The sequence below is a fragment of the Lithobates pipiens genome, unplaced genomic scaffold, assembly GCF_037356315.1.
Source record: "Lithobates pipiens isolate NorthernLeopardFrog02 unplaced genomic scaffold, aLitPip1_a1.2 Scaffold_8, whole genome shotgun sequence".
NCBI lineage: Eukaryota > Metazoa > Chordata > Amphibia > Anura > Ranidae > Lithobates > Lithobates pipiens.
Genome location: NW_027507903.1, coordinates 660,911,413 through 660,917,412, shown reverse-complemented (window position 1 = coordinate 660,917,412; position 6,000 = coordinate 660,911,413). Strand labels below are relative to the sequence as shown.

At 50.0% G+C, this 6,000-nt stretch overlaps 1 protein-coding gene across 2 annotated transcripts in view; it reads left to right on the top strand.

Moving 5' to 3' along the window:
• Positions 1-1,033: 1,033 nt before the first annotated feature.
• LOC143961812 (NACHT, LRR and PYD domains-containing protein 3-like) overlaps positions 1,034-6,000 on the top strand; it is a 117,535-nt gene continuing 112,568 nt past the window's right edge. The window contains exon 1 of one of the 2 annotated variants that reach the window (XM_077471142.1): positions 1,034-1,331. The gene's annotated coding sequence lies outside the window, so the exon portion shown is untranslated. The remainder of the gene's footprint in view (positions 1,332-6,000) is intronic. The other variant, XM_077471143.1, reaches the window with a different exon arrangement.

Below are 6,000 nucleotides of genomic sequence, written 5' to 3'. Positions count from 1 at the left end.
AAATGGTAAAATAAATAATAAATTAAAAAAAATTTAAACGCGCCCCATCCCGCCAAGCTGAAGCGAACGCATACGTGGGCAGCGCCCGCATATGAAAACGGTGTTCAAACCACACATGTGAGGTATCCACGCGATCGGTAGAGCGAGAGCAATAATTCTAGTCCTAGATCTCCTCTGTAACTGAAAAAATGCAACCTATAGAATTTTTTAAACGTCACCTATGGAGATTTTTAAGCTTAAAAGTTTGTCGCCATTCCACGAGCGGACGCAATTTTGAAGCGTGACATGTTGGGTATCAATTTGCTCGGCGTAACATCATCTTTCACAATATAAAAAAAAAATGGGCTAACTTTACTGTTGTCTTATTTTTTAATAAAAAAAAAGTGATTTTTTTTTTTACCCCCAAAAAAAGTGCGCTTGTAAGACCGCTGCGCAAATATGGTGTGACGGAAAGTATTTCCACGACCGCTATTTTATTCTCTAGGGTGTTACAAAAAAAAATTGAATGTTTGGAGGTTCTAAGAAATTTTCTAGCAAAGAAACCTGATTTTAACTTGTAAACAACAAATCTCAGAAAGAGGCTCGGACCTTACGTGGTTAAGGAGAGCACTTCAACACAGAAAGTACAAAACTGCCAAAAAAAAAATCCCTTATATTTCTTCAAATCCCAAATGTAATAAATAAAGACAACAGAACGGCTCAGCTGAAAACTGCAGTCACTGGAGCTCCGCTCTACACAGAAATCATGGACGTGCAACAAGTGACCTCCACTTCCTGCAATAACGATAACAATAAAGTTCAGTAAAAAAAAAAAAGAAGTGGAGTGGAGGCCACATGCTTCCTGTCATCAGTGGAGCTCCACTCTGCAGCCACACCCCCCTTGTGGGGAAATGCAGATGTGACAGGAAACATGTCACCTCCACTTACACCAGTTGTGTCTGTCGAATGTTTGTTACATTAAAGTTTATTTAAAAAAAAAAAAAGCAAAAACAAAAAAAAGTGTAGCGTAGGTCCCGTGTGTTTCTTGTCCAATGTGGAGCTGCAGTCTGCAGCCAGATACCCGGGGGATGCAGATGTGACAGGAGACGTGACCTCCACTTCCTCCAGTTGTGTCTATTAGTTGTTTGTTACATTAAATTACTTTAAAAAAATAAAAATAAAGAAGTGAAGAGGCGGTCACGTTTGCTGTAGGAAGTAGAGCTGGAGCTGTGTGCTGAGGTACTCTCCTGTGTCCTGAGCGGTTGGAGTGGCGCTGCTCTCACCAGAAGTGTGCCAAAGCGGGCCTGAAGTCGGGAGCCGCCAAGTCTGAGAAGAAGAGATCTGCCAGCATGGTGAGTGCACTGACCCGTCACCTACCCACGTGACCTCTCACCCACCTACCTCTCCTCGGCACAGTGTCCCCGGTAGGGTTGCCCCCTCACCCCTTTAAACCCGAACACACATGAATTACACGGGTTCTGTGGCTGATTAAGGTGGTCATTAAACTTGGTGCCTTATCTGCACTAATGCCATGTGCACATGACCGGACTTTTCAACAGACTTTCAACGGACTTCCGTCGAATCGATCACACCAAAGACCGACGGACTCGACCGTTATGACGTAGGACCGGACTAGAATAAGGAAGTTCATAGCCAGTAGCCAATAGCTGCCCTAACGTCGGTTTTCCTCCGTCGGACTGGCATACACACAACCGGATTTTTCGACCGGACTCGAGTCCGTCGGAAAGATCTGAAACATGTTCTAAATCTAAAGTCCGTCTGATTTTTCAACAGAAAAGGTCCAGCTGAAGGCCCGATGGAGCCCACACACGGTCGAATTGTCCGTTCCGTAGGACAAGTTCGGTTGAAAAGTCTGGTAGTGTGTACGCGGCATTAGGCTACTTTCACACTGGGGCGTTGCGCACGCTGGTGGTAAAGCGGCGCTTTACTGGCATTTTAATGGTCTGATGGAGCCCACACACGGTCCAATTGTCCGTTCCGTCGGACCAGTTTGGTCAAAGTCTGGTAGTGTGTACGCGGCATTAGGCTACTTTCACACTGGGGCATTGCGCACACTGGAAGAAAGCGGCACTTTATTTAGGGGCGCTTTACCATCATTTCAGCAGCGCTTTTCGGCCGCTAGCGGGGCAGTTTTAACCCCCGCTAGCGGCCGAAAAAGGGTTAAAACCGTCCGCAAAGCAGCGCTGCAGCGGCGCTTTGCAGGCGGGTTTGCAGCACTGCCCCATTGTTTTTTATGGGAAGGGGTGCTACAGCGGTGCAAAGCTTTGGCTTGCAGGACTTTTTTTACCATCCTGCAAGCGCACCGCTCCAGTGTGAAAGCTCTCGGGGGCTTTCACATTGGAGACACAGCAGCGGCTGTTTCAGGGAGCTTTGCAGGTGCTATTTTTAGCGCTCTAGCGCTTGCAAAGCTCCCCAGTCTGAAAGGGGCCTTAGAGCCCTTTCAGACTGGGGCGTCGGGGGGCCGTCGGCGGTAAAGCGCCACTATTTTTCTTGAAACATATTTTATTAACAAGCATCATAACAGTTACACAGTGTAGTTCACTTGTTGGTGTGCAGGATTACAAAACATTTTGCGACAATGTATCAAGTACTTTGCATATACAACGGGTGTCAAGACCCGAACAGTAAAGTAGAGTAGGCATGAAAAGATACATTACAAATGCACAACAAATATGAGAACAGGAAGGTAATAAGATAATAGAAACTTCAGAACGAGGGAAAAAACCTTCCTAAGTTTGTGGGTCAATCCCAGGTAGGGATTGTTGGCCTGTGTGATAGACAATTTTCAGTGAGGGGGACATATTAGGAGAAGGAGAAGAAAAGCGAGAGGTGTGAAAGTAAGACTGGGAGAAACAGGGAAGGGGAAGGGGAGTGGGACAGGAGGGATAGGGCTGGCCGACCCACCCAGGCACGGGGGCCTACAAAGAACAAGAGTTCGGGTAGTATTGAACATGCTATATCAGCAGTCCAATGCATCTAAATGGACATTAACACGCAAAAAGTGATCAGCCCATGGTTGCCAGATTTTATTATGCTTGGGGAGACGGTCAAGGAATTTGGCTTCAGTCCTACTGTGGATCATGGCCTGCGTTACCCTATTCTTAACGGCAGGCAGGGGTAAAGTTGGGGTTTTCCAGGCGTGTGCTATGGTTTAATTCGCTGCAGTTGTAAGCTGGAGAAAAAGTTTCAATTGATTGCGAGTGCAACATTCAGGAGACTTATTGAGTAAAGCTGTCATGGCCACTCGGGCACTTCGGTCGTATTCAAGAGACTCACCCGTAGAGATCCGTCGTGGAGATCTCGTCGTTTCCCGTTGACGCGCGCTAAAGCCAACGAACGCGTTCGCGTCAACACGAACGCACACGCACGCGGGTCACGAACGGGTGCACGTCTACGTGCGAGGGCGCGCTGACCCGTCGTACGTCCGTTTGGCGCCCTAAGGCCTTCTTAAGTCACAGGCTCCCTTTCACCCGTGCTGTCCGGTCTACAGCGTGTCCGTGATCCGTGTTGTTTGCATCTGAACCTGTTATCTGATTCCTGACCTCCGGCTCGTTCCCTTGACTCTGATTGATTGCTGCCTGCCTACGACTTCTGCCTGTTTGACTACGTTTTCTGCCTCATCCCTTTGTACCGTGCTGATCCTCTCCTGCTGACCCGGCCTGTATCTGACTCCGCTGTTCCTGCTACCTACCTGAGTTCCTGCATTACAGAACATCTGCTTACCAGCCAGTTCCCGCACTTGTGCCTGCCAGGGACAGTCAAGCACCATCCGCTATACCAGTCTGTTATCTGTGCCCAGCTGACCTTCCGGACCAATACCATCTACCAGGCACTTGTGCCCTCTGGACTGTCGAATACCTGTCTCCACCTTCAGGGGTCCGATAGCCAGGGGATACGAGGGGCCGCTTCCTGCATTCCAGGCTCACCACCAGGTACGTGACAGTACCGGACAGCCATGTCCGAGCCTGCGCAGGGAGCCTCCTCCATGGACGAACTCTGCCATCATCTGGCCGGCCTTACTCAAGCAGTCAAGAGTCTGCAGGAGGGCTACGGAAGACTGGAAGAACAAGTCCAGGCACTATCTGCTTCAGCACCAGCCGCCCCAGGGGCCCATGCTTCGCCCTCAGTAGTTATGTTGCCACCGGAACCCAGGGTGCCAACCCCGGAGCGATTCACGGGAGTCCGAAGCAAGTTTAGGGCCTTCCGCAATTCCTGCGAGCTGTATTTTGCTTTGCAACCCCGGACCTTTTCCCGTGAAGCAACGAAGGTGGGATTCATCATCTCCTTGTTGACAGATGAACCTCAGACCTGGGCACACCGTCTGTTAGAGCGTAAAGACCCTTCTCTAGACTCTGTGGATACCTTCTTTCAGGCAATGTCCAAGCTCTATGAAGATCCCCAACTGGCTGCTACCGCAGAAGCAGCCCTACGTGCCCTGCAGCAGGGTCATAGACCAGTGGAGGACTATGTCTCTGAATTCCGGCGTTGGAGTGCGGACACAGAGTGGAACAACGCGGCTCTGCGTTTTCAGTTCCGCCTGGGCCTTTCTGAGGCCTTGAAAGACGAGTTGGCCCGTGTAGGCATCCCCGGGACATTAGAAGCTCTAATAGACACCTCCATCCAGATCGACAGGCGCTTGAGAGAACGCCGCCAGGAACGCTCTTCCACGGCTACCCGTCCAATCTGGATGCTACCACGGGTGCCTAGTCACCCTACTCCCCCTGCTCCACCTGCATCCACTCCGGACACCTCAGAGCCTATGCAGCTGGGGCTCCTGCGCCCGTCTCTGACGCCAGAAGAACGTCAACGTCGCCGGGCCAATAACCTTTGCCTGTATTGCGGAGAGCCAGGACATTTTGTTCGTGCCTGCCCAGCCAAGTTACGCAAGTGCCTTCTTGTTCCTCCTGTTCCTTCTTCTGTGCTGCCTGATAACACTTCTCATCTGGCCATTCCCGTCCTTTTGCAGCTCCCAGGAAGGACTATCCAAACCCACGCGGTTATTGATTCCGGGGCTTGCAGTGGCTTTGTCGACTCGTCCTTCGCCCGAAGAAATAGGATTCCCCTCAGACCAAGGGAGAAGGGGCTCTCTGTATACCTGGCCGACGGATCTACCTTGGGCTCAGGACCGGTGACTTTGGAGACTAGTCCTTTACCTGCTGTCATTGCCGGGACTCATCAAGAACTTCTGTGCCTGGATGTTATTCAGTCCCCGCTGTTTCCAATCATCCTTGGCATGCCCTGGTTGAGGGCACATAACCCACGGATTGATTGGACCACCGGAACCATCGAATTCCCCTCGGACTACTGCCACCGGCATTGCTGCCAGAATCCTGACGGGGACTCCTCGATTCTTCTCTGTTCCGAATCTGATGATGATACCCGACTAGCGGTACCCAAGGAATACCACGCCTTCTTAGATGTTTTTAGCAAAAAGGGTGCAGAGACCCTTCCTCCTCATAGGCCATATGACTGCCCAATAGAACTACTCCCGGGGGCAGAAATCCCCTTCGGCAGAATTTTCCCCCTTTCTGAGTCTGAGCTGAGTGCCCTGAAATCATATCTAGATGACAGTCTGGAGAAGGGGTTTATTCGGCCTTCCACCTCCCCGGCAGGCGCTGGCATCTTCTTTGTTGAAAAGAAGGATCACTCACTACGCCCTTGTGTGGACTATCGGGCCCTGAATAAGATTACCATCAAAAATCGCTATCCCCTGCCATTGGTACCTGAACTCTTCCAAAGACTAGGATCTGCTAGGTTCTTCTCAAAGTTAGATCTTCGGGGTGCTTATAACCTTGTACGCATCAGGAAGGGGGACGAATGGAAGACTGCCTTCCGTACCCGCTTTGGGCATTACGAATATTTGGTGATGCCTTTTGGACTATGCAATGCCCCGGCCACCTTCCAACATTTTGTTAATGATATTTTTAGGGACTATCTAGATCTGTTTGTAATAATTTACTTGGATGATATTCTAATTTTCTCCTCCACTCTAGCCATTCA